Genomic DNA, 18,206 nt, shown 5'->3' with positions numbered 1-18,206 from the left:
ATATGCTTTGTGATTAAGGTCATGACCAAAATAAAATAGTTCCTGTATCAGGAATGCTGGAATTTGATTTAAATTGACTGATTTAAAGCAGGAATTAATTATAAATATTTCAAGATCTGAAGCTGCACTAGAGGGAGGGGTAGAGAGAAGGATTCTGGTTCAGAAGGAAATCCAGTTAGAAGTGCCATATGAGAGGTGGTATTTTATTTAACACATGCAATGAGTTCATTTGTTTTCATAGCCTTGCAGGACATAATTTCATGTGCTGTATGGAAGGGGAGGGGGGTTCACATGCTGCCACTCTTGCTCAAGCCAAAATCCTTCCCAGCTAAGGCAGCTGAATGAGTGAGCTGACCTTACTTGTACTGTGACTGCAGTATTATTGGAGTTGCTGCAGTGAGAACATGGAAATAGATGACAGGAAAGTATGGGCCAATCCCTCTCTGTGGCAGCCTGTATTTCCCTGGCTGAAGCTTCACCCTGTCTGCCTGCTTCTGTGGGGGGAAGCATTGCTGCTGCTGCCTGCTTTGTACCTATCATTGGCCTCATTGTATGCTAACTCAGCCAAAACTGTCTGCTGTGTTTAATCTGGAAGTGGCTTGCTGCATAACCTGGTGTGTGCCATGTTAGTGCCAATGATGGCAGGGGCAGAGCTCGGTTATTTCATGCTTACACTGGTGTTCTGAAATGGGCTTGAGGGAGTTGTTAAAAGCCCAGTATCCACTCTGTTGTGCTCTTACCGAAATTCAGTCAGATCTTCACTGGACTTTGTCCCATGTCTCTTTGACATGTTTCATAAACAAATAGCACAGGATGCAACCTAATACGTTCTTCAGTGCAGCCAGTGAATTAAAAACCTTAGTTGGTCAACCAGCATCCTGTTGGTGGTACACCTTAGACCAAATATGTGAAAGAAAATGCTTCTTATGGTCTCTGTTATCTCCCTTCCCAGCCCTGCTAACCTCTCTTTACTGATTTTTTAGAGTTGTTCTAAACATCTTTCTGTGAAATGACAGCACAGTGGTTTTGTTTAAAGCATGTCAGCAGGGAGAAGATTCCAGTGCATATGGAAGGGCCCTCCTAGTAACAAACCAATCAAAAAGGCATGTGAGGTTGACATGTGCTGAGAACTAAACAATGCTAAGAGCTGTGTAAAGTATTTAAAAGGTACCTGCCACTGAAACAGGAAAGTAGGAGGAAATGAAATTGCAGTAGATGAGTTTTTAAATTCTGTTAAGTATTCAGAGATGCTGGGATTATGACTACTTTTTAAAAAATGACTGGGTAAAAAACTGAATCTATGGACTTTTCCCAAGCATTGGATGCCGTCTTACACTGAGCACATTTTTTCTTAAGTGTTTGAGAGCTGCAGTGTGTGTGAGTGATTATTGTTAAATTCTCATTGGCCCACTAATATGACTAACCATGGAAAAAGCCAAAATGTTTGATTCTAGCATAAAAGGTGTTAACCCACTGTACTGTTTGCTGCTTGGATTGAAGGCACTATGCTGAAAGCTATTGAGTCACCTGATACATGAACTGTTTGCTAAAGGCTGGGAACAATCACTGCTTTGTAAAGCTTTTGAGGAGTGTTTAGCAGGTCACTTGCTTGTAGTTTCTGTCCTGGTTGGTCTTGCCTGAAATTAATCCTTGCTTATAAGTGAACCTCTGCGGACTAATTTTGTAGAATTAAATGGGATACAGATAATGCACACATACCAGCTCAGCTATTTGCTTTTAAGTGTTTCTGCTCAAATGCTTCAACTGCTTTTCTGAAATCAGATGTACAGTTGCTGTGATAGACTGTTTTTAAATGCTTTGGGATCTCCAGAGTGTCCTTCCCTGTGCCTGTATCAGTTGTGAATATTTTCATGTTATTTTTAAAGCATGGGATGAACAGATTCTCAAAAGGCATTATTTTTCATAGAAGTATTTCCTGGAAACACAGAATTGAGGCATTGCCGATCAATTACTCGATTCTGGGTTTTGCAAAAAAAGAGCAGCTATCTCTGAAATAAGGTACAGTTTGGTAGTTATTCTAAGGAAGGAAGTCCTGTGGCTCTTCTGAGCACAGGCTGTTTCTGTTCCCATACTGTTTTTCAGTTCACTATGCTTGTTCTCCGGAATGTCTCTAAGCTAAATCCCTGGATAGCTAAGCCTGATTAGTAGCCACTTTGTATTTTTCTTAGCTTAGTGTCTTCTTCAGTGGAAAAAGCCCTCATGAAAAGTTAGGTGATGGACTAGTGTGTTATTATTGTTACTGGAGTCTAATTTTATAGATGGAAACTGTGCTTGGTTTTATAGGAAAAAAATTGTTGGGCTTTGGTTTCTGGTTGAGCACAAATGCAGAGGCTTCACATGAATAATTGCAGTGTGGTGAGGGAACACTTTTCTGAGGTGGAGGCCATGAACAGCTCCAGGAATGGCTTTCACATAGCAGCCAGAGCAAAAACCTGCCCAGCTGCATCTGCATTTTTCTGTAGTTACAGTTGTGTTTCAGCTGTAATGCCTGTGACCTGCCATGTGATAATTTACTGCACCCAGTACAGGGGGCTGTACACATAGAGCTCAGCTCTTGGTTTAAATCCTTCATATTGACTTGGAGCATTGCCAAGCTGACTTGACCTTTCCAAGCTGCTCTGATGTGGCAGAGCAGAGACTTGGTCACTCTTCTGGAGAAGTTTGAAAACCCTTCTGGTATAAGGGATCCTACTTGCCCCATTAGGCAAGATTTGAGCAGAAAAAGCTAGTAAGCATATACTTTGCATCAACACGGGCATCAAGACTTCACTGATGGCATTAACTTAGCAAATATGCCAGACACCATCCTACAAGAAGGGCTGAATGCAGGATCCAGGGAACTATAAGCCTGTCAGCCTGACCTTGGTGCCATGGAAGGTCATGGAACGCATCATCTTGAGTGCTGTCATGTGACACATGAAACCAGGTAATCAGGCCCAGCCAGGATGGGTTTGTGAAGGCAAGTCCTGCTTGATCAACCTGATCCCCTTCCATGACAAGGAGACACACTTAGCGGATGAGGGAGAAGCTATGGATGCGTCTACCTGGATATCAGTAAAACCTTTGACACCATTTCCCCCAGCATCTCCTGCAGAAACTGGCTGCTCTTGGCTTGGATGGGTTTGCTCTTTGCTGGGTAGAAAACTGTTGCGATGGCCAGACCCAGGAGTGTTGGTGAATGGAGTTACATCCAGCTGGTCACCAGTCACCAGTGGTGTTCCCCAGGGCTTGGTATTGGGGCCAGACCTGTTCAATAGCTTTATCAATGATCTGGATGAGGGGATTGAGACTACCCTCAGTCACAGCAAGTGGGGTAGAAGTGTGGAAGGCAGGAAGGCTCTGAACAGGGATCTGGACAGTGTGGATGGATTGGAAGAGGCAAATGGTCTGCGGCTCAACAAGACAAAGTGCCAGGTGCTGCTGTTTGGCTACAACAACCGCATGCAGCAGTCCAGGCTTGGAGAAGTATCTGGGAAGCTGCGTAGCAGAAAAGGACCTCTGGGGGTGTTGGTTAACAGAAGCTGAACCTGGCCCAGCATGTGCCCAGGGAGCCAAGACCACCAGTGCCATCCTGGCCTGTGTCAGAAGTGGGGTGGGTAGCAGGACTGGGGAAGTGATCGTCCCTGTGTACTCAGCACTCTTTCTTGCTTGTACTCAACTCTTCCTCTCCTCTTATTGGAATTAAGAGTTGACTTAAAACATGTACTTCATGATAAATTTTTTGCTGCTTCATTTCCACAAAGTTCAAGAGAATGAAGATGGGACAGCCAGATTTCTCAGAGGAGAGAGGTTGACAGGGACATCCTTGTTTACTGTGTCAAAACTGAAAAATATAACAGATCAGCACTCATGTTTATGTCAGAGCTGCAGCACTGAGTGTAGCAACTCTTCCTTTTTTTTTCCTCCCTCTACATAAACAGTTTTTAAATAGCTCAGTGTTTAAATCCAAGCATGAAGAAAGCAATAGTCTCCTTTTTAAGAAATTATAATTTTCACCAGGAAACACCACTCCCCTTAAACATTCAGTGTGAAGATTTTCTTCTGCATCTGAAGCTCTCCTCTAATGCAAAATAGGGACTATGGTAAAACAGTGTGTTCTGAAAGCATCACTCTCATTAAAAAAAGATATGTGCACATCTTTTGTTACCATTTAAAATTATAAGGTTTTAGAACTAAAAAAATAATTTAAAAACACCCCTGAATTAGTTCAGAAGAATCTTGCCTATTACCATCCATGTCTAATTATTTATGTGTGTAATTCAAGTGCCGTGTGCAAGCAGAAAGCTAAATGCCGAATGTTGCTGCAGCGTGGTTGTATAGGTAAAGCTGGGGCAATGGTGCAGATACACAGATATCTTCTCATAGGCTTTCTGAATCCTACAGCTGTAGCTTGTGTTTAATTCCGAATACTAAGACCTTTCCATTGAGTTAGATACCAGTCAGGACTGCTGTGGATTAGGTTTCAGAGAAATTCTGCTGAACATGTTCTGGGGCTGTAAGGGGCGAGCTCCAAAATAGTAGCAAGTTGGTGTTTGGCAGGGAAGAGGAACACAAGAGCTGTTACATGCTCAGCCTCTGGTGTTTGAAGGGGCAAAAGGCAGTGCTGGTACAGTGGTGGCTCTTTATAGGAAAGAGCTTTCAGAGTGTGTGTGTACTTTGGATTAATGTGATACTGCATTTAGGGATTGTGTATAATCACAACACAGTTTAATTCATGTTTAAAAGCCAAGAAATAGAAAGATGAATCTGTTGACGAATGTAGATGGTCATGCCTAGAAAGAAGCAATTATGTGAAGAACTTTAGTACACTTATGGATAGGAGCAAATGACCTTTCCAGATCCTCTTAATGGTATACTTCCAAAGTACAGCTCTCCAGGTACTTTTGTGCTGAAGTTGCCTCTTTAGAAAGAAGTAAGTGCTTAGACCCTGACCTTTGTTTCTGACCTCAAGAACATATGGGCTAGATGGAAGGATTGTTAATTGGAGAGAAGATTAGCCAGAACTAGCAAATGGTTCACTGCTGCTAACAAGCAGGGTCAGTACTGGAGCCCACAGTGTTCAGAACATGCTTTGGAGACCATTCAGAACATAAAGCATATCCTCAACAAATCTGGGACTAACTCTAAATTAGGAAAGATGATTCATACACTGCATGGCAGAGCATCAGTATGCAGGACTCTTATTGAACCAGCAAAAACTTCAGGAAACTGGGCAAGGTGCATGGTCCTACACCCTAGGGTAGGGCCCAAAGTGCATTTGTATGCACTGGGAGGTGACTGTGAGTAGCAATGGATTGGAAAGGAGCTGGTATGCTGATGAGTGCTGTGCTGAGCATGAGCCAATGCCACAAGACTGTCTGAATAAGTGAAGCAGTGTGGTGGAGCTGCCTTGGGAAGATTGTGGCTGACAGATGGAAGGCAATGATGCGATTTCATCTGGAGTACTGGGTCTGGGCTGTTTTGGTTTTTTTTTTGTCACCTCTGCCTTGCTCAAGAGTGATTTAGGGAAACTGAAGACACTCCAGCAGAGAGGGCTGCAGAGATGGTCAGGGGCTTGGCGCATGCAGCCTGCAAGAAGAAGTTGAAGGAGTTGTGTTAATTTGGTCTGATAAGGAAAAAGCAAAGCAGTGAAATTATGGTAGCCCGTTAGAACTTAAGTCTGTTTCCATCTTTGCAGTTGGTCTTTTGCTTGATAGTGATGGTGTAATGTTGAACAGCTAGCCATAAGCTGAAGCTTGGCAGATTAGTACATGGAGTTGGGAAAAGCCTTTTTATTTTGGAGTGTGATCTCTGCCATGACTTTTTGGTATTACCCTGCAGCAGCTGAATGTATCCTAAAAGCTGACTTGTATCCTTGAAAGGCACAGCATAAATTATAGGAACTAATTGGTGTGGGGGGGAAGATAATTACAGAGGCAGGGGAGAAACTGCCGTTACATATCTACAAATCTTGTATGTTTCACTTCCATCCAGACTTTCCTTTCCACACATCCAGAAGTCTGTGGAGAGACCAAAAGTATCAGCAAGAGCTAGTGCATTGTCTAATGTTGTATACATTAAAAAGATAATGTCTTCTCTCTGGTTCTCTTGGACTGCCCCTGCCTGTCAGCAGCCACAAATACTCGAAATATGGCAAGAAACTTGCACCTTTTGTTTAGATTAAACTTGCCTTGGGTGTTGGGACGTTCCCTCTCCTAGTAAAGTGCTGACAGTTATCTCTGTGGCCTTTGCTTCACATCCTGTTCTTCCTGTTCTCCCCCTAATAGAGGCCAAGGCTCCAAGAAGTTGTGCTGTGCTTGCTCTGTTTATCTGTCTGATTTTGAAAATTGTTGTCAGCTTCATGCATATCAGCTTCTACATGATATATATGAATTGCTCAGAAAATAGTATAATGTGTAAGAGTTGCCTTGTCAGCCATTCAGCTGAGAAATTCCCTTCATGTCCACAAATGAATACATGTAGGATATCTGCAATTCCTGTGCAGTTCAGCTGATGAACGTAAAAAGAAAACCCCAGCACATTACCAACAAACAAATCAAATCAAGCCCTCCATAACAGTTAGGTACACCTATGAGAGAGTAACCACAATGTCAGCCTTTCTGTGATGGGGAAAAGCAGTTGCTTTGATGAAAAAGAAACTGAACCAGAAACTTTCATTTCACAATTTTTTTGTTTGCCCTGTGGAATGCAGGGTTTTGAACATATTTTTGGGGAATGGGCCATGTTGCTTACTTTAATAGCCATTGACTGTCATGAATTCCTTCATATGCTTATTCCCATTTCACCATCTGCCAGAAGGGCAGTCTGAATGCATAGTTTTCATGTGTTTTAGACCATTAAAACCTTCTTTCTCCTCAATGATTATTTGGCTGTAAGCTCTAGATACCTCATTAAATACTGAATTAAGAGGCCTGATGCAGCCTCTTGTTTTCTGAAATCAAAGCCAAAAACCCAGGACTGTGAACATGACTCTGAAAGGCCTTTTTAACAATTTTGTGTAACAAAGGAGTCATCAGTGTTTGTGCAGTCTTTTTAATGAAAACCTCTCATATCTGGAAGCTATACCACACTGACAAAATGCGTCACTAACCTGATATAAAGTCACATATTGGACTTTCCAAGGAGTCTTGGTTTGTTTGGGGTTTTTTCCCCCTTCAGATGCATCTGATTACCTTGCTGCCTGAATTTAATTTTCCTTCTATTTCAAGTCTTAGTAAGCCAGCAGTATCCACATATGAATAGTTCTTGGTTTACATCTCATTAAAGTTTTATCTCTGTCAATGTTTTAATTGCATAAATGCAGTGTATGAGGTGATAAGAACATTGTGCCTAATAAAACAGCAGGTAACCAGCTACCAAAGCATTTAGTCAGTTGCTGTACCCATGCCATCCAGTGCAGCTATTGGGGATGTTGGTTTTTGTGGCAGCTGGGTAGTGGTGTGCTTGAGCTGACTCTTTTTGAGGAAATAGAGGGGAGAAACAAGTATAAGAAACTTACTGTGGAGAAGATGAGTAACAGCATTCATCGTACAGCATCACTGAAGCTGCCACTCAAGCACAACACATCCTGCTGGGTGCTTGTGGCTGGACTTCTTGTGCTGTTCAGATAGGGATCGCTTAGTGATTTCTGCTGGCTGGTTTTACTAGGACCACATAAGTGCTTAGTTAACTTTGATCTGCAGGTGGAAAACCAAGTAATGATTCACATGGGTGTTTATAAGCCAGTAATAACACTGCCACTTTTAATGCTGCTGCTGGTTTGACTTTATTCTCTTTTTTAGCAGCCTTTTGGGACCCATTGGTATCTGTTATGCATGTCTTGTAAAAGCCCCCTTACAGGTCATACATATACAAGGAATAGTTTATTAGTTCATGGGAGGTCTATGAATGATTTGTTAGCTGCTCTTCTAAAGAGTTGGGACAACTTCTGTTGTTTTTTTGTAACTTTGTACTTTTGTAACTTTGAAAAAGTGTATATGAAGTGTGAAAATCCGTCCAACTATGTTAATATCACTTAAGACTCGTTACATGGCTCCTGAGCCCCAGTGGAAATCCCCTCCCTTCCCCAGCATCATCTCTGCATCACTGGGGCAGTCACAGACCACAAAGAGAAGCTTCCCTTTACCGTACCACAAAAAAATGTGAAATTGTGTTGGGTGATATAATTTATGGCTAAAGACATAAATAAGTTACCCTGAACATTGTTTATTCGAGACAGCTTATTTTGCTGGAGAATATTGTTGATTCTTCCCTCTCCCTGCTGCTAGTGCCATCAGGGAGGGCATTATGGCCTTCTACAGTAGTGGAAATAAAACTGTAAATTTGTTTGTTTAAAAGCTGTACTGTATATAGGATTTTTATTTTTTAACAAAACTTGTCAAGAATGTGTCTTGAATGAGCACATTTTGAGTAACAGGTAGTTAAGGCTATCATTTGCTATTTCACCCATTCCTGTGTGGAATGTTGACTATGCATATAGAAGTAATCAGCATAAAAGTGTGTGTGTCTCTTTCTCAATTCCAAAAAATAGATTACTAAAGCTGTCATTTTTGTCTCTAATACTAAATTCCGGTTCCAAGAAATAGTTATATTATTTAATAATTTCGGCTAATATTGTACCTAATTCTATCTTATTGTTTACATTTTTATGCTCATATGTGACCACAGAATCACAGGGGTTTTATTTTTTTGCTTCCTCTTTGGGAATCTGCTGAGTAGCTATGACTTCTTAATGAATGTATCTTTGTACAAGTGCTAATGTTTAATGTAGCTTTCATTTCACTGTTCATGCCTAAAGGCATTTGCTTCTTCCCCTCACATGTTGTCCCATCATGATTATGTACAATGGATCCAGTGGTACAATTCAGCATGGGCTCACACCACGACTGAAGCACAGCTTGCTGTTTCTTTAACTGGCTTCTCTGACCTCGCTTGCAAGAGAGAAATAATAATCAACCTGATCTTGTCGTGCTATCTCAAATTCCTCTGTGTGGCAAGACCAGGAGCAGCAAGGGTATAATTAAAAGCTATTAGGCTTCTAAATATAAAATAAGAACAAGTAGGATGGGAACCTTAGAGTTGAGAGGGATCATGATGGAAATAATAAAACATATCATTGCTTCAGGAAAAGTCAGTTGGGCCATCATTTGAAAATATAAATACAAGGAAATTAAATAATGACTGAAGGGCTTGATTTGAACGTAGGAATTTCTGCTTGCATGCATGTTGAACTTGGTGTCTTAGAGGATTATTTTTTTCATTTTTAGATAGTATTTTTGAACTGTGTTCAAAACTAGGCTATATAAGGTTGCAAGATAAGCCTTCAAGCCACAAATCAACCTTTATCTGACTGAAAAGGAGATAAACATCATCTTTGGGGAGCAGATCCTTCTTTGTCCATTTATAGGATTTTCTTATGTGTGTTGTTAAGTATTGAGCAAGATGCAGTAATGGCCAGATGTACAGGACTAGAAAAGATGAGTTCCACTGAGGATAAGGCTTGTCACCTAAACTAGGCTGAAAAAGGTCCTAACTGAAGTTTTTGAGTAGGGTACATATTTTTTGCTCTTTAATAGCTTATAGGTAGTGTATGGTGAGCTAATAAAATGCCTGGTGGTATGGCAATTTGTGTGTTCCTCTAAATAGTTTTTGAATTTCTTTTCATTAAAACTTAGATTAAAAATAAGAAAAAAACTTACCTTGAAATTATGCAGTTGACATGCACATGTGTCTTGGTTGATTATGGCTTCTGAGAGTGGTAGAAATGGTAGAAATATTATGAAATATTATGTTATTTCAATTCTCCATCTCAGGGTAATTTTTGCCTGCTGTGGTGATGAGTGAGATGCTGAAGTAATTGAGGATGATCTCCATTTGGGAAATGGAGGAACCTCCAAATCCTAACAGAAATGTTCTAACCTCATGTAATTATGAGTCATTAAGGTAAAGAAAGAAAGTCCAGTCAAAATGCCAGAAACAAATCAGTCTTTCTCAGCTATCTACTCTCCTCCCTGTGTCACTGTATTTTGATTTAGTTTCTTCATACACTCTAAATCTCATGTTAAGATCCAGCACCAATAGGGTTATATCAGCCAAAAGCTGAGAGGAGCCAGGTCATCCTTTATTTTATTTGTTCCACTCTTCACACTGAGGATGGCCATCTTGCCACTTACGTATCTCTGGTTTAGCCTGATGTGTAGTTAAGCATATCTGGTTTTGTGTTATGGACAGTGTTCAGACCTGTAGGTATGTCTGCTAGTGCATTATTTTGATGGTAGCATGACAGCTGGCCTCAGAAGTGCTGCATCTATTACAGTTTTGAACCACCCGTGATGTAGTGGTCGTGTTTGATGGTACTCTGGCATCTGAATGCTAAAATGGGAGGAGAGAATTTCTGGGGGTGTTCATGGTGCTTTGGTTAGAATAACAAGTTTTTCCCTTTTCTGAGCTTAGGCTCTGGCCCATGAATAAGTAACAAAAAGCTCAGGAAGTGGGGGATGGTTTCCATATGCCCTCACTGAGCAAAATTCAAGTTCAATCCCTGGGGATTTTGCTGCTTTAAGCAGCAAATTCCTCCTGCAGTGAAGTGTGCCCCTGGGCTGGTATCTAGAATATCAAGCTTCACTCCCAGTTGGCTTGCTTCATACTTCTAAATGTCCAGATATGGGAGCAAAGGGATAGTGAGGGGACCACTACCTCAAGTTACTGACATCTTATTTTCAGCTCAACAATGTTAAGACTGTATTTTCTTGAGCTGCATTAGTGTGTAGTCCTTCAGTCAATGCCAAAATGTCTTCAGATGTGCTCTCTCCTAGAGCTGCCTGAAATACTTGGACTATATATATCTGACATTTAAAAAAAATTATTTGAAAAACTTTCAAAATACTTGTTTTCATGTGAAATGTTTGCCTAGAATATGTTTCAGAGGAGGCTGCTGACTGGTCATTATTGGATAATGACAGATCACCTACTTTGAGAATATTGAAAAGCATCATTAATCAGAAACTGATTTAAGAAAATGTGGGATGAATTTTTCCAACTGCATTTTTAGAAAGCAGAGGTTCTGCAAACAATTATCTGACTTAAGCAAACATCCTGGGAAAACAGATTGTGAGCAGTCTGCAGATCTTACTTGGATAACTTTCCTGTGTACTCTTCCCCTCTTGCCCATTTGCTGAGACTCCTTAGTCATGGTAAAAAAAAAATTGTTAAACAAATGTGTAGTTGTTGTTTATATCGGCTGTATACTTCTGGGAGTAAACACATTCTGTACTGCTGAATGGATATACACAGTTTAAATCCAAAAAGTACATTGACCTCCCCAGACTTTACCAAAGCAGTGGGGGGAAGTAGGCCACAGAAGTTTGCACAGCTGTCTCTTCTGCAGCTCATTAAATTGTGTTGTGCTGTACCCCTTCATCTCTCGGAGAACTCAGTAGCACCTCCCTCCCTGATTAAGGGCATCTCAATCCACCTTCCTGTGCACTCAGGTTTCTTGCAGGTGTTCAGTGACTCTTCACCATGTGTTTTGCTATCCAGCACTGCACAGGTCAGTGTCCAGTTGTGCACATGCCTGTGGTGGTTGTTACTGTGGAGTGGTAGAACTGCCTCTTGAAACTCTGTGGTGCCATTCAGAGGTTTATAAACCCACCATGGTGTTTGGAGCACCGTCACCAGGCAACTCCTCTACCCTCCTCTTACAGTTAGCTGTAAACACTTCAATGGTCAATATTGGTGTAATGTATGTATAACTTCTGCCTTAAGTGACAGTGGGAGATGGCCAGTCTTCTTTTTCCTGCCATTCTCTTGTGACAGGCAGTGTTTTGTTCTTGGCCCCCTATTCCCTGCCTTGTGGGGTCAATTATCTTGGAGACAAGGTCTTCAGAACTGCAGACTTCCAGCTGCTTTTTTGACTGGCTTCATTCTCTTTGTCCTCTCCAGTGGCTGATGCTCTGCTTCTCCCCAAGTGTTTGCAATCATATTTAATCATTATGCTAATGACTGCACAGTGGAAATGGCTGATTTCTGAGCACATGGTCAGTCTAATGAATTGACTGTAGCAATAGTAGGATAATACATTCAGCAGCGGGGACATAGTGATGTGCCTGTGTCTCTGTGCCTATGCACAAAACTTCTCTTCAAGACTTGCTCTGTCTGTTAACCTGCCATCAGACTGTAGTGTTTGTGTTCAGATGCTCTTGCACAGGACAGAGTCAAGATCTTACTTTTGGGTGTGTGCAGGTACAAGCCTGAGATGAGATCCTGGTGGAGGGGCTGAGTGATGGCATGGCTTCTTCTTGAGCCAGTCTCCCTCTGTCAGTAGGCCCTGCCTTAGTCAGAAAAAGTTCTGGGTGAATAAGGTCTGGATGTTACCAGCAGATGTAACTGCAGTGTTTCATATCAGTCGTGGCCAAGAGTTGGGAGGCTAAGGGAAATCCATTTACAGAAACAATGTGCAACTTCCTGTTTGACTTGTGTGTGGAAATAAAAATGGCAATGGAGAACTAGAGCAGCCTTAGCAATTCTATCTCTGCCTTGGCCCTTCCTTCCCACCCTTTTAATCTGGTAAATGTCATATTTGCTTGTCTGTCTTCTGCTTTTACTTAATATATCCCAAATTGAAAGAAGTCTGTATGACTCATTCCAAAATAGTAGCACAGTCTTAGAAAACATGTGAGGGAATATTTGTCAACTCTCCTTTTTTGCCTGAGTATTTTAATAGGCATCCACATGCAATGCTGTGGAAACTCAATTTTTGGAAGCAGTTTGATCTGATGGAAGTTCATGATGCTTCCTAAGCTTGCCTTCTGTTGATGTACCTTCTTGCTGAAGGGCATTTGGGAAAGGAGAGGCTGCATCAGAAAGTTGATCTGTTTTGTTCTATATATGTCTATATTTGAAAACAAAAGTGAGGAACTTATCAGGTCCTAGTTGTTTTGGTATTCAAGGTGCATGGAAGAGCTCTTTGCTACAATAATATGCAGAAGATAGTAGCATGGGTAGTAAGTGAACTGTAAAGTAGAATATGGTACTGAAAACTTTTAGATTGGAATCTGTAGTGGCTGATGATTGTTCCTGCCACCCTATTTTTACTGATGGACAGGGTGGACAAGAGGAAGAAAATCGCTGTTGGTGGTTATCATTCCACTGGAATAGCACCTCACAGTGTTGCAACTAAGTTACTTGCCATAGCATCTTGCCTACTTTATTATTTTTTTTTAAGAAGTCCAGGACTTTAGTAGTTCTCTTTTGGACAAAGTGGAATATTCAACTCTCGAATGTTTAACCCTTGAGAAATAGAAATTTCATATAGGGTAAGCTATGTTTGTGGCACTAATCCAAGAGGGTTTGTGGTGTAGATAGTGTGGCCTTGAGCCACGTGATGGCTGTTTAATTAATACTCATAAGTTACTCCTGGTGCAGTGCTGACCCAGCTAAAAACCAGCACATCTCCCACTAGCTTGTATCACTGCCATCAGATGACATATGATCAAAGAGGGATAGAAGGAACATTGTGCCTTGGGCAATTTGTAATCAAACTATGTCTGTAGGTAGCTAAAGGATACCCGTCATCATTCCAACATCTGCTGTCCTTGTTTTATGTGTGGGAGAAATAGTCTTTCTTAGAACTGTCAGCCTTACGTGTTTCATAGGCCCTGAAATCATGGGGAGAAGGAGGTGCTTGGGAAAGGCATTTTTGTGTATGTGTTTGTCTATTTGTGTATGTGTATATTTTGTTGGTTTTAGATCATTTGGCGATTGGTATTTCATGTTTTAAGAAAAGTGTCTGAAAATTAATCCAGACCACTTTAAAGTAAATATATGTGATAAAGAAGAATAGCTTTTATGTGAGTTTTGTTATTCTTTAGATAATAATTATTTTGAAATATACAATAAATCCACTATCCCATCCACCTAACATAACCTTTATCATTGGAAAATATTTTATTTTTGCTATTAGAGCTGATTAAATAAAGCACTGAAGAGGTGATACATTAAGGCCAAGACAATATTAGCTCACTTTCTCTTGGTGTGGGTTCTGTCCCATGCTCTTACCAATCTGACTTGCCAGCTTACAACTAAATGTGAAGTATTGGGCTTTAGGCTTTTTTTTTGTTGTTTGTGCTCAGGCATGAGCATTCTGACTCATCATTGTTACAGCTTTATCAGCTTCTTACCTCAGACAAACTTTCAGAAAATTCAGACTTGTTCTGTTGAATTTATTTTTCAGAGGATTTTTTTAGATGGTTTCCTTTTCAGCCACCTGCAGTGCGCTTTGCAATTGCACATGTTCATCTCCTGTGAAGTTGCTTTTTTTGGCACACAAAATGCTTTTTGTTTGACACACAGTTTTGTTCTACTCCCATGGTGGTTCTTTAGTGAGTCCAAACTACTGAAGAAGCCGTTTAATTTTTCCTTTCTGTTGTGCTTTCCTACAGTCAAAAATATATTTAGGTTTGTATGTTTTGTTTAATTCTAGACAAGTGCATTGCTTCCAGTAAGGAAGAGGGACTCAATCAGCTACTTTAAAATGTTGCAACTCTTATGTGAAAGCTTGCATAAGCATATTCAGTTTCTTTTTCTTCTTTTTTTCTTTTGAATTGACTTAGTCATGCATATCTTCAGGAATACCCAGCAAAAAAAAATTTGAAGTTACTAATATCTAATTTCACAGACTGAAATACACTTACACATACAGCTGGAATTTTGACTTTGCATAATCAAAAGCATTTATCTGCTTTTTGTGCTTTTTAGAGCTGAATACAAATGTAAAATGACTGCACATTCTAAATGTTGTTCTGTCAAAAATCCATCAGATTGTTACTGTTGAAACACTTCTCTTTTGAAGTGTCTTCCACTTTAAAGACTGATTTTAATCAGCAACTGGTGTTAGTTAAGCATTGAAATGTCTGTTCAGTTCACTGTGTAGAACACTGAAGGAGAGGGGGTGTACCTTGAGAGTTCCCTTATTGGAATCCTGTCTTGGTGAAGGGGAGGTGGTGGCCAGAGGAAGGGCTGAGTAAAAGAACTGACATTCAGGAAGATGTCTGTTGCAGTGTGAAACTCAAGTGAATGGTTACCAGTTGTTAATTTGCCATGTGCTGTAGTTTTGATCTGATGCAGAGCTGGGTCTGTACTTCCTGTTGTGCAGCACTTGTGAAGGGGGGGAGGCGCGGGGGGTGTGTGAGGTTCAGCCACAGCTGAATCTCCGGCAAATACTGGCAAACATGTTCTAAAGTGATCAGGGATTTTGTGTCAGAACAGGGAATAACACCATGGAAGCCATTTCTCTCTCTTCCCCCACTCCTGACATTGGATGCTGGAAAGCCATAGACTTCAGGAGGCGGGTGGAGATAAATGCCTTGTCTCCTCTTCTGTCTTCCCACAGAGATCAACATAAGTGATGCATTTTTTTTTTCCTATTTGTTTATTATACTCAATTTCTTGAAGATGGTATTGAAATAGCAGCTGCATTTGAAAGAAAAGAAAGTTATCTAGAAAACAAAAAAATTGTTGTATTCCATATAAACGTATATCATAGGATTGGTCATTGGAGGGCTAGTGCCTTTTTTTTTAATGAATAATGCTCCTAATGCACTTCTTATTGCAGTGTATGTACAGTTTGCTTAAATGGTTAAAATTGGCAGTAGATTTTGCCAAAGCACAGGAAGTATTGTCTGTAACTCACATTTTCATTAGCAATTAAAAACATCAGTGGAAGGTGTTCAACAGAGAAATCTGGGCTGTCGCTGTGTGTCACTGTGCCCACAGCAGGCAGCTGTGGCAGTGCTGCCTGTACCTGTGCCCACCTGTACTCTGTCTATTCCTGGTGCTGCTGCAGGTGCACAGCTCCAAGCCCAAGCAGCAAAGCTCCTTGCTTGGTATAGCACAGGAAGTCTGGCAGAGCCAGGAATAGAACTTCAGTCTGCTGTTTTCCAGGCTCTTGCTTTTAGCCGTAGACCCATCCCACCTCTTCACTCACTGACGCTCTGGCAGACAGCCACCTCCTGCGTGCAGGGCCAGCTGCTTCTGCAGCGCTGTCTGACCTCCATACTCCAGATGTTTGAAGTTCCATTTCCCTCATGCTTATGTGAACTTTAGCAAAGTGCTTCTGGCATTTCACCAATGCAGCGGAGAGGAGGAAGGGCTGTTAGCTGTTTTCTTTCCATAATACGGGCCTCTCAAGCTGCTAAAAATCTCCTCCTCTGTAGGACTTAAGCTCCATTTGCCTTCAGTTGCCATCTGCCAGTCTTACTTCCCACATCCCTCTCCCTGTTCCCAGAGATACTCCTTATGCTCTGTGTTGACATCATCTTCCTTTCAGTTGGGGAAAGTGGGGAGCAGGGGGTGAGGGTGTGATGAGACTTCCATGTGTCTCTCCAAAGATGTTTCTCATTCATAGACCCTGGTTCTGTGAGGTGGCATTTCACAGGTGAGACCTACTGGATTCTGTCAGATGTCCCATTTTATCTGATCAGCCTCTTGAATGAACATGCCTGAAATAGTCATTAAGAGAATAATATGAGAAACTTATTTCCTTCAGTGCTGAGGGATGAATATGTATTGTCCACAGCAGTCCTCCCATTTGCACTTGGCACCAGGAAAGAAAAACCAGGCATGAACTCAAGTCTGGCTCTTGGACAAGTGGGCTGGTTTTTGTTCTGATTCTTGTCCTAGAATGTCATGTACGCACTCCCAGCCCTTCTGGTCTGTCCTTGCCCATTCTGTTCTCCAGCAGAATGCTGATTTGCCAATAAGGTACTCTGAAAAGCATCTATAGAAGTAATCTTTTAGCTGAACAGGCCTCTCTTTTTCCTTTTCTGTGCTGTTATATAGGTGTATGTGCCACTCCATGAGTCATATTGTGGAAATTAAGATACAGTTGGGGTCCAATTCTCAGTGAATCCTAGTGTTCCTTTTGGAAGAAAGGCTAAAGGTGAGGCTATTTGTCCATGGGTAGTAATCTTTAAGCCTGTTTCTCTAGCTTCTGTTTTCAGTTTTTGTTTATTTTAACTAGGCTTATTTTCTTTTTTAAATTCTTGCAAACACATGTCTTTTAGTCAAGAATCAGTTTCTTAAGTATGTATTGAAATGAATAGAGCTTCAACTTGCTATGAAATTATGTGTGTAATTATTTTACATTCTGTGCTTCTGAATTCTAAAAACATACAGTCCTGAGTAAATGGGATGTCTGTGTATACTTCACTCCCTGACCAGTCACCCCCTATAGCTGTCCTGATATCCCAGAAAAAAAAAAAATCTATGTGAAGGTATAAAATATCTTCAAATGTTTCTGAAATATGGTTTTCTTTATGCCAATGGCAGTTGATCTGAGAAAAAACTGCTAGTGTATATAAAGAAAGATTTAAATTCTAAATCAGGTGCTAGCTCCATAGGATTAAACTGACATATAATCTGTGTTCAGACATAGTTTAAGAAGTAGTGATAAACTGTCAAAACAAGACCCACAATCAACACTTTTTAAACCCTCCTCTCCATTGGATAATACTAGTAAAATGCATTGTTAGCAGTGTGATTTTATGTTTTTATATATATATGTTTATATTTTATGTATAGAAATATATTTTAAAAGTGTACCTTTACATATTAATTACATCTGGAAGTGGGATGTATTTCTCTATTTTTCTTTTAATCTCTCTAGTGCCTTTCCCCCTCTGCTGGCAACATTTATATGGACTGTGAAAGTTGCTGTATATATCTGTGTTGATGGCCTTAGTTCATCGTGTTAATCTGTGGAAGCTCTTGAATGTGAGCCCTCTGTGCAGGAAAAGGAAGGTGGCATATCAGATTACATGAGATATGGCTTATCTGGCTCCTCTAGCCTTTTACCTTAAGAGGCCTGGATTTAGCAGGACTTCAGGAGATGAGGCTTTCTGGAGAGCCTGTCCTACTATTGTCACTTGTCTGTATGCTGAAGAGAATGTGTGAGAAACTTCTATCTATAAACCTACCAGAAAACATTGCTGGGTTTCTAGCTCTGGAAATACAACTCTTAAATCTATTTCAGTTGCCTCCTACATTGCCAGCACCCCATACAAAGTAAACACTCAAGGTAAAACTCCAATGTCCAAATGCTTCAGAGTGATAAGAAACCTTACTTTCATGGTGCAGGTTCAAAAGGCATGTCAGGATATTATGAGGATTCTCAGATGAATTTAGATAGT

General features: G+C 40.8%; 1 protein-coding gene across 15 annotated transcripts in view; it reads left to right on the top strand.

The window, feature by feature from the left end:
* The window catches only part of ABI1 (abl interactor 1), a 77,933-nt gene that overhangs the window by 24,038 nt on the left and 35,689 nt on the right, over positions 1-18,206 (top strand). The window lies entirely within an intron of this gene.

Source organism: Cyanistes caeruleus, chromosome 1 (genome assembly GCF_971803275.1).
Source record: "Cyanistes caeruleus chromosome 1, bCyaCae1.hap1.1, whole genome shotgun sequence".
Classification (NCBI taxonomy): domain Eukaryota; kingdom Metazoa; phylum Chordata; class Aves; order Passeriformes; family Paridae; genus Cyanistes; species Cyanistes caeruleus.
This window is presented reverse-complemented; position numbering and strand designations above follow the sequence as displayed.